Source organism: Erpetoichthys calabaricus, chromosome 4 (assembly GCF_900747795.2).
Source record: "Erpetoichthys calabaricus chromosome 4, fErpCal1.3, whole genome shotgun sequence".
Classification (NCBI taxonomy): domain Eukaryota; kingdom Metazoa; phylum Chordata; class Cladistia; order Polypteriformes; family Polypteridae; genus Erpetoichthys; species Erpetoichthys calabaricus.
The window spans coordinates 225,827,938-225,842,377 of record NC_041397.2 but is presented as its reverse complement, the minus strand read 5'-3'; the positions used below and the strand labels follow the sequence as shown (position 1 = coordinate 225,842,377).

At 38.6% G+C, this 14,440-nt stretch overlaps 1 protein-coding gene across 1 annotated transcript in view; it reads right to left on the bottom strand.

Moving 5' to 3' along the window:
- gucy1a2 (guanylate cyclase 1, soluble, alpha 2) overlaps window positions 1–14,440 on the bottom strand; it is a 325,259-nt gene that overhangs the window by 253,123 nt on the left and 57,696 nt on the right. The window lies entirely within an intron of this gene.

Genomic DNA, 14,440 nt, shown 5'->3' with positions numbered 1-14,440 from the left:
GGAAGTGCAGGGGCTAACGGACTGGTGTAAAGACAACAACCTCTCTCTGAATGTTGACAAGACAAAGGAGATGATTGTTGACTTTAGGAGGACACGAGGCGACCATTCTCCGCTGAGCATCAACGGCTCCTCTGTGGAGATCGTCGACAGCACCAAATTCCTGGGCGTCCACCTGGAGAAGGACCTCAGCTGGTCCCTCAACACCAGCTCCCTACACAAGAAAGCCCAACAGCGTCTCTTCTTTCTGAGAAGACTGAGAAAGGCCCAGCTCCCACCACCGATCCTGACCACCTTCTATAGAGGAACTATCGAGAGCATCCTGAGCGGCTGCATCACTGTCTGGTTTGGGAATTGTGCCATATCGGACCGTAAGACCCTACAGCGGATAGTGAGGACAGCAGAGAAGATCATCGGGGTCTCTCTCCCCTCTATTGAAGACATCTACACCACACGCTGCATCCGCAAAGCCACCAGCATTGTGGCTGATCGGACACATCCCTCTCACACACACTTTACCCTCCTGCCATCTGGAAAAAGGTACCGAAGCATTCGGGCACACACATCCAGACTGTGCAACAGCTTTTTTCCACAAGCCATCCGTCTCCTCAACAAAAAGGGACTGGACTGATAAACACACACACACGCATGCACACACACACACACACAAACATTATCACTTAGCTTAACTCAACTACCTCAAAACATTGAGATTGGACTGACTAATCAACACAAGCGCAAACACACTGACCTACACTACCAAACTATCGTATACACCAACCTGTCAATGCTTTTTTTGCACAATATCCATTACTGGACAACTTTTTGCACTAACTTCTTTACTTCCTAATTTTTGCTGCTACACTAAGGAATGTTTACTGTTTCTCCACTACCTCAACTCATCACCACAACACCTTATTATTATGTTACGTTTGTGTTTTTGTCACACTGTCACTTTGTTGCTTTTGTTTGCACATTTCTTAGTTAGCTAGTTTAGTTTTTCTGTTAATTTATGTTGTAATTTATGTTGCATGTAGCACCTTGGTCCTGGAGGAACGTTGTTTCGTTTCACTGTGTACTAACTGTATATGGTTGAAGTGACAATAAAGCCTACTTGAACTTGAACTTGAACTTGAACTAGGTGGCAACAATGCTGAAGAGTTTGAAATTGAAGAGGACTCTGTTCGTAAGAGATTTGATCAGCATGAGTTGAGTGATATGGCACGTGATTTGGGACTATCGAAGAAGGCTTCAGAACTCCTAGCATCAAGACCGCGTGAGAAAAACTTACTTGTAAAAGGAACGAAGGTATCGTACTTTTGAACCAGAGAAACTGCATTTCTGCAGTACTTTAGAACTGACAGTGGCTTTGTGTATTGCCATAACATACCTGGTTTAATGGAGGAATTGGGAATTCCAATCTATAACTCAACTGAATGGCGACTATTCATCGATAGCTCAAAGCGGAGCTTAAAGTGTGTCCTCCTTCACAATGGCAATATATTTGGGTCAGTCCCAATTGACCATTCAGTTTCTCTTTGTGAAGAATATGCAGACATAAAGAGAGTCATTGAGTTGTTGCAATATCACCAACACAATTGGGTCATCTGTGTTGACCTTAAAATGGTATGCTTCCTTCTTGGTCAGCAACACAGACACACCAAGTATCCCTGTTATCTGTACATGTGGGACAGCAGAGCTCGTGAGAGGCATTGGGTGGAAAGGAATAGGCCTCCAAGATCTGCCCAGGTGATCCAAACATTCTACATGAGCCACTTGTTGATAGAAAGAATATTATATTCCTGCCTCTGCACATGAAACTGGGTCTGATGAAGCAGTTCGTTAAAGCTTTGCCAACTGAAGGAGACTGTTTCAAGTACCTCATTTTGGCATTTCCCAGCCTGTCATTTGAAAAACTAAAGGCCGGTGTGTTTGATGGTCCACATATTCGGCAGCTCATCAAAGATGAACATTTCATCTGGACAATGTCAGAAGTCGAAAAGAATGCTTGGTTATCATTCAAAGCCATTGTCAAGGACTTTCTTGGAAACACACGAGCAAATAATTACACAGTGCTTGGTTGCAATATGAGCATCAAGGTGCATTTTCTGCATAGTCATCTTTCTAACTTCCCGGAAAACCTTGGTGCAATCAGTGATGAGCAAGGTGAACGATTCCACCAAGATTTGAAGGTCATGGAAGGATGGTATCAGGGAAGATGGGATGTACATACTGTATGATGGCTGACTATTGTTGGAGCATCCGGTGGGATTGTCCTAACAGTGAACACTCCAGGAAAAGCTATAAGCATAAATTTTTATCTTAACCGCTACCTGATTAATTTTCAAATGTTTTACTGTAAAAAAATGTATAGAGTTACAATAAATCCTTTGTATGAACAAAAGAAATTTAAATAAACAGTACATTCAAGTTATTATTTCATTATTTTTTCATTGCATGTAAAATGTGTATGTTTTTTGACAAAAATGGAGGGTACCCTGTATCATAAAAACAGGATGTGATAGCAAAAAACTGGGGTCCTTTCTGGATTCACCACCCAAAAATTAGTAAAAAACAATCCACAAAAACAGAAACAAAATTAACTATTAAAGTTTGATCACCATTTTGGAGCCATGTAGGCTGAAGCCAGGATGTAGCAGTTGGTAGACTAGCTGGATTGGCGTACATGATGACATTGTGCCACGTTTGAGACTCCATCTCTGTTATGATCTGGAAATTGATTTAGATTTTTGTAGAAGTTGAAAGCCCCTTTTTTGACCTTTGCACACCCATTTCATGGGTTTTCTATGTAGAGAATTCATTTTCATATTAATCTGTCCATAGAAGTCTTTTGGGAAAAGTTATCATTTTTTCCATTCTCCTGGAAAGCAATTTTTGTGTACTGCAATTACTTCATGTTTTCCAAAAAGGTATCAGGAGTGCACCATGTGTGACATCACCAGAAGATGTGTGACATCACCAGAGCAACTAGTTAAAAGTCAGCACACACATCCCTTTAGTATCCAGATTACAATATTAACAATGTTGGTGTGCAGATCTCTTTTTGCCTAATTTTTTTCTGGTTTTCGGGTTTTGCTTTTAGTTTTAACAATCTTTTATTTTTGGCTCATACTTTGAACTTGACATCTGATCAGGTAGAGATTTTGACTAAAACCTCAGCTCAGTTTCTTGATTATATCTCATCTTCTTGATTACATCTCATCTTCCAATCTCTTTCTTAAAACGTTTATTATCTCTTTTCGAGTCACAACAATCTCTCAGCACAGACATAATCATAAGTCTAATATTACTGGGTATTTAACTGTTGAATTTGGTTATCAATAAGTATAAACCAAAAAACTTCTCTGTAATTGGAAAAATCACACCCCAAAGTATTAGGCAAGTAATAAGTTAGCCTTGAGGTCACCAAGAATGCTTTACGTTTTTGACAAACCTTCAAGTAACAATAACATAAGTGTCACCTTTAATCGTCAAACATATTGAATATGTTGCTGATCTTCTGCTTTCAGAACTACAGAATGATCCAGATTGTATGGTGTGGATTGCCAAATTCTATTTTACGTTTGTTAATAGCACTAAAAATTCTTAAAGATTAAAACATTTCTTTTCCTGCTTGCGCATTTTCCTTATTTTGCTGCTGAAGGTTTATGGAAATGAGTTATTTTTCTCAGCTAGAACAATCAGGAGTGAGGAAGAGGAAACACTCCCAACAGAAAAATTACAGTGACAGTCATAGATGGGTGAATTCATGAAGTAGTGCACCATAGTACTGGATGCAAGTACATTGCAACTATTAACTTTATATTCCTGAAGTTTAGTAAAGATAAGAATAGGCAGACAGTGTCAGGATATGTAATATATAGATGTGGGCTTAGAGGAACAGGATGTGTGCATTTGCTACAAGGAGATTTCTGTTTTAAGGAGACATGTCCAAAAACACCCTCCCCACAATAACACAGTTTTGTTTACATTTCTCAGGTGTCGTGTATTTCTGAAAGAAGCAGTTTCTCTGTTTCGGTCAGTCATTGCTACCATTCCTTATTGTGTGTGATGTGTAAATTGCCTGATCCTTGTTGACAACAAAAGAAAGGGTTTCACAAAACAAATCAAATTTTATTTATCACATACAATTATGTACATAGTACAATATGTAGTAAAATGCTTAGTTGCTAAACTCTGAGGCTGTGCATTAAATAGTATCTAAAAGGACAATGAATAATAAACAAGTTTCTAAATTTCAATAAAAATCATTATTTTAGCCCTGCGGTGGGCTGGCGCCCTGCCCAGGGTTTGTTTCCTGCCTTGCGCCCTATGTTGGCTGGGATTGGCTCCAGCAGGCCCCCGTGACCCTGTAGTTAGGATATAGCGGGTTGGATAATGGATGGATGGATCATTATTTTAAATGATAGCAATGGTATGCAATATATTAATGCTTTAAAAATATGTAACAAATTAATATTGTAAGAAAATAACATATAGGGCATCATATAGCTGTAGACACTGTCTTCATTTAGGGGGCAGATGGACTATGGGAAGAAGCTCTTCCTCAATGTCTGTGAACTGATGTTTAGGCAGCAGTAGCGTTTCCCTGATTCCCTGACAGCGAAAAGGCTGTTATTGCGATGGCTGGTATCTTTGATAATTTTGTTTGCCCTGGTTCAACATTGCTTGGTACAGATGTCTTGGAAGTTAGAGAGTTCATACCCAATAATGTATTTAGATGACTGCACCACACCATATCTAAAAGTTCTTTGAATGTCAAAAGATTGTAAGACTACTATGTCAAAGTGCCACCCAGCAACTTTATAATTAAGCAAGAAACTTACAGAGACACATAATAACGACAAACAAACAGAAACTGTAAATTAAATGCATTAGCTCAGTGTCAACCCATTGGTAAGCCACATCTGCTCCTCCTCTAACCAAGAAAAAACTGTTTACTGCTAGACAGAGAGCACACAACAGCACAGAAAGCTATACAAAATCAAAACTCCCAAAGGAAAATCCATTCATTTATTTTGTGAGCGCATTTATTTCACAAAGCAAGGTTGCCCACCTTGAATGATTTGTTGGTGTTCTGCATACACACATACTGTCCAGTTTACCATCAAGAATCAATATGACTAGCTCACACAAGTTTAGGACGTGTGAGAAAACTGAAGCACCAAGAGAAAATACACATAACCATAGCTTATAAGACAGCTGCATACGCAAATGTGCTCCCTTAGCACCATTCCAAAGAGAAATACTGGAAATGATCTCTCTTTTGAGACTGGTGTTTTCTTGAAGTGTACTGATGTAAGGCTGATATCAGTCTTGACTGTCTTGTAAATGACATAAGTGAGAGTTTAAAAAATACTCTGTTCTACAGATTTTCAACCATCCACCATATATTGCTTTCTGTAAAGTGTATGCAGTCTTGTTTTTAATTCTGATCCAAACCTTCATCCTTTTCCAGCCACGTTGACATCTGCATGGAATTTGCACATTGTCCCCATATTTGAACTGGGTTTTTCTCCAGGTATTCATATTTTTCTAGCAGATACAAAAAGTATGCATATTGTCTTTATTGTAACTCTACAATACAATGAAATATCATTTGGAGCAAGCCTATAAATGCTTTAGATAAAAGTATATAAGAGTAGGTAATAAACTAAGTGAACATTAAACTATGAGAACCACAGTTGCTATTAACAGTTCCAAATACCACAGAGTAAAAGTAAAGGTAAACATGTAAGCAAAAATAGATAAATAATAAATGAAGTCACAGTGAAGATTAAAGTCAATGTAATAGTCATGAGTTCCACATGGGTCATGTATAAGTATGTGACTATGTGTGGTTAATGCAGATGTTCAGTTCAATCAGTGGTGGTTTCTGTTATAGGAAGGGGCAGTGACCACTGTGCATTTAATAGGCTGATTGCTTTGGGGTAAAAGCTGTTCTTCAGCCTGGAAGTATGGAGATGCAGGGTTCTGAAGCACCTGCCAGAGGGCAGAGGAGTAAAAATGCTATGGTTGGGGGGGTTGGATGTTTACAAATGTCTTTGCTTTTCTGCTGCAGTGGGTAGTGAACATACCATCCAGTGATGGTAGCTGAGTGGCAGTAATTATCTGAGCTGTTTTAATGATACGCTGGAGGGTCTTCCTGTTCTTACAGGTGCAGACAGAGTAACACACTGTAATACATAACATGATGACAGACTCTATGGTGCACCTGCAGAGGTTAACCAGCATCTGTTGTGGGGGTTGTGCTTTGTTTAGGCTCCTCAGAAAGTGAAGCCTCTGAAGACCTTTCTTGGTCACTGTCCATGACAGGTCCTGGCTGATGTGAACTCCCAAGAATCTGAAACTTAATGCCGTTAATGCTTATGGGATGGTGACCACTGTATTTCAGTCTCCTGAAGTCCAGAATCAGTTTCTTTGTTTTCTTGGAATTGACTGCAAGGTTGTTGTTCTGACTCCAACTCTCCAGATTCTTGACCTCTTCTCTAATGGCTGCTTCATCATTAGTGGAGATCAGGCCTATCACTGTGGTGTCGTCTAAAAATTTTATTATGATGTTAGTATCATAGGTAGGTTTGCAGTCGTTTATGAGTAAAGGAGAGGGCTCAGTACACAGCCCTGCGTTATCCCAGTGTTCAGTGTTACTGATGAAGAGAAGTTCTTACCCATGCGCACAGTCTGTGGTCTATCAGTGAGAAAATCTAAAATCCAGTTACACAGGTGTGAGTTGAGACCCAGGTTGTTTAGTGTGATAGCCAGTTTGTTGGGGGTGATGGTGATGAAGGCAGACCTGTAGTCGATGAACAGTATCCATACATAGCTGTCCCTCTGCTCCAGGTGTGATAGGGCAGAGTGAAGAGCAAGTAAAACAATCTCCTCAATTTACTTGTTTGCCCTATAAGTGATCTGGTATTGGTCCAGCGAGGTGAGGATGTTGCTGTTAATGTGTCTGAGGATAAGTTGTTCAAAGCATTTCTTAAGCATAGGGGACAGGGCCTCCAGGTGATAATCACTCAGGGACCTCAACACTGCCTGTTTTGGAATATTGACAATTGTAGCAGACTTGAGACAAGTGAGGACAGTGGCCTGTTCTAAAGTGATATTAAAAAGGCTGGTGAACCCTGCTGTTAGCTGTTCCGCACAATGCTTCAAGACCCATCCAGGAACCCCATCAGGGCCAGCTGCCTTAGTAGGGTTAATGTGGCTTAGAGCCTGTCTCACCTCATATGCATTCAGCGCCACAGTGCATAATGGGGCCTCTTGCTGGGTTAGTTTGGTGATAGGTTGGTTGCTGTCCTTGTCAAACCATGTGAAGAAGTGATTGAGGTCATCAGGAAGAAATGCAAAGTTGCAAAATAAAAATATTGAATCTATTGGGACTCTGAATTGCTTGTGATTTATTCCAAAATAATGCTGAAAACTGCTAAATTGCTATTTTATATAATTACCTTTAACCATTTCATGTGGAAATATTTTCTCAAGACATTATGTAAAATACTGCATTTGTTTCGTATTTGGTTATTATAAATATGGTACATTTCTTCTTAACCACTGGTCCAACCTTAATTTTTACTACTAAGCCGAAGTATGATATAGTAAAAGTTTTCCACCTACAGTACAGCATAGTTAAAATCCATATCAATTCAGCATTCATACTGCAGTTCAGTCTGATTTTCAACAGTTGAATACAAGTGGACATGCTCTCCCTAAGCATATGAACACATTCAGGTGGATTGGAGCATAAGGCATTGCAACTAAAATGGGTTGTCATTTTGACATAATAGTATGGCAGGCCCTCCAGAGCACCGCTGTGGATTGTCATCCTCTCTTGGTGCAGCCCAGGTGGCTTTAATGAAATCATCAGCTCTGTTTCTGCACACCTAACTTCTGCTTAATTAGACACCTTTCATGGTTCATTATCATCATGCTGCCATTAACTCCACAGACTTGATGTGAAGCTGAAAGACACGAACAGCAGGTGCATGTCTGATTGAGAAAATAAAAATAGACTCATGACAGTGGGAAAGAAACTTTAAAAGGCACACTTTAGCATAGAAATGAACTATTACTGTGTTGGAGATCACTGTGCCATAGCAAAACAGGAAAAGGGTGAAGAACATTAGTAAGGTGACACCCATTCAAATAGGAATGGGTCTTTAAGTACAGACCTACAGAATTTAGAGATAAAAGTTACAGAACAAATCTCTTTTCTATTATTATATTTCAGCCAGGATTTGTTCTTTGGCTTATGTTTTATTTTCCATTTTTGTCTTTTCTGATGTTTTTGAAGTAGTAGTTTTCATTTGATTATTGTTTTGTGTAAATATTACTGAAGTCTTGTAAATAATAATAAATAATTCTTTGCATTGTACATGTCTCATGTATTACTGCATGTAAGCTGGATTCTTGGTATTTTTTTGGGTAAACTCCCAAGAGGTGATAACATCCTGACATCACTTCTGTGGAGCCTCCTTCTGCCTCAGGCAGAGGAGATGTTTCCAGCAGTGCGTCATTGAGGATCAGTCTTGCAAATAGTGTTCTCTTTGGATTTTTCTGGTTTATTGATCTTTTCTTTCTGGGGTTCAGCTTTCAGTTAGCATATCAAAAAAGTCAACAACTGGGAGATTGTTAGCACAAGTCACAAAACCAAGATTTTAGGCAAAAATCAACATTAAAATGTTCAAGAACAGAGTCATAACCAAAAGTACTCAAAATGAATAAGTATTATAGCACAAATAAGAGGTTATCTGTGATCTTGGGTAGCACAGAACCATATCAGGCAACATTTTACTCTGGCATGAATTAGTTTTAGGGTCATAACTTTCATAATACCACCTCTGCAACCACAAGTTGTCCCTAGAGACTGGCACCTGTGATAACCAAAACAGCTGAAGAAACAGTTTAAAATAAAATTCCAAAATCTAAGCTAGGCATCGAAACTTAATTCCAATATGAAAGACAGACATATGTGTTTGACTATAACAATTTGCCCCAGAAAAGGAGCAACAATAGCCAAATAACCCTTTTCATAATACTGTATTTGGTGTCTGGATTTTGTCTTATGATAGCAATTTGGATTTGTTAGCCATTGGTTGCCTTTTCAGGGGTACCCATTTTGCCTTTTTTGTCTCATTTTTCTCTTTCTTTGTTTATTCTTCTTTGTTTATTTAATAAATTCTTTGAATTTAAAGAACATTATTTTATTCAAACAAGAATGTTTACAGTTATCCTCTCCATTGAAGAGCATTTCTGTGTATGAGTATTCGGAACATTTTTTGAAGTATTTTCAGTTTTTTCAAACCATTGCCTCATTTTTGGTCTGGACAGGCCTTAAAGCCTGCCCCTTGAGTTTGGGGTCTGATTGCCTGGAGTGAAGTATTTTCCTAGGTAAATCAGTGGAAGTCTTGGCTCTTGAGGTATTTTTCAGTCCTGCTCCCTTTATGCTATATTGTATGTGGCTGTTCACAACAATCAGGCACTGATTTATTTCAGTTCAAAATATCACTGAGCTGTGATTCTTTTCAAAGGTTATATTCATCCATCTTTGTACCCAATTTATCTAGATCAGGGTTGTAGCAGCATTGGGCACAAGGCTTGAACCAACTCTGGAATGGATGCCAGGCATCACGGGGCCCACTCACACTCACTCATAGTGGGCCAGTTAACATAGCCTGTATGACTTTGGGATGTGAGAAAAACCCAGAAGGACAAGGGAATTTAAAAATTCTAAATAGACAGGGCTAGGGCCAGGATTTGAACAAAGGACCCTGAAGCTGTGAGACAGCAGCACCTCACAATGCATCACTTTGAAATTTTTAAAATGACAAATCTAGTTTCATTTTAAACATCACATTAAACTATTTTGATAAAGAGCAACAATTTTAGCACAAGACAAAGACAGAGAAACAATGTACAGAAGAGGACACAAATGTGGAAATTTCAAAATAAGATCATTAATAGGGTGATGGGCCTACCATGGGGGTTGAATGCACTAAGATTCTTCCATGAGAAGGCTATCCACCTCATGCCTTCTTGTCAAAACTCACTAATGGATCTATTGTTATAAGTTATTATTACAGTTTTTTGAAGGTCATGTAGATTCCTGCTTAACTTCCAAGGTCAGAATGTATTACAGTCATTTTCATTTACTTTTTGAAAATGAAGAATTGACAGGTGACCTGCTCAGGATCACACAGTAAGGTGGAGGTAAGGACTGAATCCTCTAACATGTGCTTTAAAGTCTAAAATCTTCATCATTAAACCACACTGCTTTCTATGAATATGTGATTATGTGACTGAGATTTCAACAAATCATGGGGTGACAGCTCTCTTTGGAGAGGAAAATTGTAATCCTGTCCAACTCCTTCTCCATCAACAAGAAAGAAATTCAACCATATGTTCACTCTGAATGTCTAAGTAATTTTTACCATTGACTTGCTATAAATGCACAAAAACCACAATGGGAAGATCCACACAGCACCATTCAGAATGGCAAGAGCCCAAAACAATATAATCCAAACATAAGTTCTGGAGATATCCTTTGTGATTCTTATATCTTCTTTCATTCACGGACATCCTATTTAATGTTTTAATCTGTTTTTCTGTGGAAAGTTGTGGTGGTAATAGACCAAGCTGGCCTCACTGCAATTAATTCTAATTTCCTAACAACAATCTTGTGTTCCTTTGGGAAAATTCCCAGTTATTCCCAAATCATATGATAAATATAATCCCTCCAGAATGTCATGCACCTGTCCCTAAGTCTCTTCCCTGTGATCAATACCTGATAAAATCCACAAGGGAGGCATCTAGAGGTATCCTTGCCAGAAGCCCAGGGAAACAGCCATTCTACTTCAAGTTCACAGAGTGTGAGCCCAGAAAATATGAATAACAACTTACTCTGGAAGCCGGCATTCACCAACACTACCGAAGACCATGCGTAAGAGTGGACAATTCAATCATTTTGGATTCAAGGTTTACCTGGTTTGGACGATCATCCAAAAAATACCGTATTTAAACATAAGAAATTTCACTAGTTTTCTTGTCAATCAGCTATAAAAACAAGTAATAGCACTGAAATAATATAGAGTCAATGTATTAACATAAAATAAATGTAGTAGACCTGAAATTGTATTAATGTTGAAAAAAACACTAAACAGATGATACATATATGTTTCACATAATTTCTCACGATCAGCTTTCCCATCACTCTTTGGAAAGAAAATGCAATACTTAAATATTTATACATTGCAGAGATCTCCAGAGATTTCCAATAGAGGACCACAAGCACAGATCTGAAGGTGCTGATTTTTACAACAGCATTGGCATTTTTAGCGGTGAACTGTGCCAGTTTGCATGAGTGATTATTTTCAGATCAAATCAAGAAGACAATATACCATGAGCAAATAGTAATGATGCATTCTGTAAGTCTATAAACCACTTCTGCATCTAGATGTCCTGTCCATGAAAAGACAAGGAAACCCTTCATGCTTAACCTAAACAAACTCAATTTGATGTCAAATATGCAAACACAAATCTCAGTCTGTAAGAAACATATTGGTTGCTGATTCGTCTAATCATATCATTTTGCACCTCTACTTGGTCGTCAATCGCCTGTGGTAACAGCAGTACTGAATACCAACATGTGAATTGTTTGATATACAGTATTTGTAATTAGTGCACAGCATTTTAGCTTGCAATTGTCATTGATTTATTCTACACAAAATAACAGAAAACAAGTATTTATACCATGTGTATAAATGTTCAAATGTGTCATACAGGTCATACTGTGCACTTCCATTGTTAGTTCTGAACTTTGACCCTGATAAGCATAAGGCCCATGGTCTGCAACAAAGTTTCTTTGTTTAATTAAATATAAATGACCAAAGAAACACATTGCAAGGAAGTCAGAATGTAAAATTTTGAGGTGTTTTACTGAAATTGGACTTCCTGCCATCCTTGACACATTCTAAATGTTTAATTTAACTCTGATCATAGCCAGCTTTATGTTTTTTATATGACATTCAGAGTCAGTATCTCACCCAGCATTTTTCACTTCGATAGGATCTACAATCCCAATTCCAATGAAGTTGGGACATTGTGTAAAATGTAAATAAAAACAGAATACAATGATTTGCAAATTCTTTTCAACCTATATTCAATTAAATACACTACAAAGACAAGATATCGAATGTTCAAACTGATAAACTTTATTATTGTTTTGGAAATCTTCACTCATTTTGAATTTGATGCCTGCAACACGTTCCAAAAAAGCTGGGACAGGGGCAGCAAAAGACTGGGAAAGTTGAGGAATGTTCAAAAAACACCTGTTTTGAACATTCCACACAGGTGAACAGATTAATTGGAAACAGGTGTTTGTCATGATTGGGTATAAAAGGAGCTTCCCCAAAAGGCTCAGTCGTTCACAAGCAAGGATGGGGCGAGGTTCACCACTTTGTGAACACCTGCGTGGGCAAATAGTCCAGCAGTTTAAGAACAACGTTTCTCAACATACAATTGTAAGGAATCTAGGGATTTCATCATCTGCTGTCCATAATATCATCAAAAGATTCAGAGAATCTGGAGAAATCTCTGCACGTAAGCGGCAAGGCCGAACACCAACACTGGATGCCTGTGACCTTCGATCCCTCAGGCGGCACTGCATTAAAACCGACATCATTCTGTAAAGGATATTACCACGTGGGCTCAGGAATACTTCAGAAAACCATTGTCAGTTAACACAGTTCGTCACTACATCTACAAGTGCAAGTTAAAACTCTACCATGCAAAGCTAAAGCCATATATCAACAACACCCAGAAACGCCGCCGGCTTCTCTGGGCCCGAGCTCATCTGAGATGGACTGACACAAAGTGGAAAAGTGTGCTGTGGTCTGACGAGTCCACATTTCAAATTGTTCTTGGAAATACTAGATGTCGTGTCCTCCAGACCAAAGAGGAAAAGGACCATCCGGATTGTTATCAGTGCAAAGTTCAAAAGACAGCATCTGTGATGGTATAGGGGGTGTGTTAGTGCCCATGGCATGGGTAACTTGCACATCTGTGAAGGCACCATTAATGCTGAAAGGTACATACAGGTTTTGGAGCAACATATGCTGCCATCCAAGCGATGTCTTTTTCAGGGACGTCCCTGCTTATTTCAGCAGGACAATGCGAAGCCACATTCTGCATGTGTTACAACAGCGTGGCTTCGTAGTAAAAGAGTGTGAATACTAGACTGGCCTGCCTGCAGTCCAGACCTGTCTCCCATTGAAAATGTGTGGCGCATTATGAACCGCAAAATACGACAACGGAGACCCCGGACTGTTGAGCAACTGAAGTTGTACATCAAGCAAGAATAGGAAAGAATTCCACCTACACAGCTTCAACAATTAGTGTCCTCAGTTCCCAAATGCTTATTGAGTGTTGGTAAAAGGAAAGGTGACAGATAGATAGATAGATAGATAGATAGATAGATAGATAGATAGATAGATAGATAGATAGATAGATAGATAGATAGATAGATAGATAGATAGATAGATAGATAGATAGATAGATAGATAGATAGATAGATAGATAGATAGATAGATAGATAGATACTTTATTAATCCCAAGGGGAAATTCACATAACACAGTGGTAAACATGCCCCTGTCCCAGCTTTTTTGGAACGTGTTGCAGGCATCAAATTCAAAATAAGTGAAGATTTGCAACACATCAATAAAGTTTATCAGTTTGAACATTCGATATCTTGTCTTTGTAGTGTATTCAATTGAATATAGATTGAAAAGGATTTGCAAATCATTGTATTCTGTTTTTATTTACATTTTACACAACGTCCCAACTTCATTGGAATTGGGGTTGTAAGCTAAATTGATCAGTGTTATGAGTTGGAGTTACAAACGTGGCAAAAGATGGTGTAAGGTCTCTTAAGAGTCCCAAAAAGCAAGCCAGGATCTTCTCAAGCCTGTCCAGATATGTCATCGCCCCAGATAGCACCTCAACCATCACATCATGCTTTTGTCTACACAGGCCCCAAAAACGGGACTTGGTTTTAAAAGATCAAAATGTACAAAAATACCTCGCAAGATTGTGCCAGAGGTTTTGGCAGTTCTTCTATAAGCCAAGTCCAACAAAATAATCTTTAAAATTCAAGAATTTACTTAAATAAAAGTGAAAAAGTACATTAACTAGAAAAGGCAAAAATGATGGCAAATAGAATTAGCCTACAAAGTCAATCCAAGGTGAACAAGTCCCAATATGTAATTCAGAAATGACAATTTAAAAAACAGAAGCAAAAATATCAAGAAAGCAGAAATCAAAGGAAGCCAGTGTGGTGTAGGAGTTAAGGCTTTGAATTTCAAACCCTGAGGCTGTGTATTCAAATCCTACTACGGACAATGTGTGGCCATGAGCAAGTCACTTCAC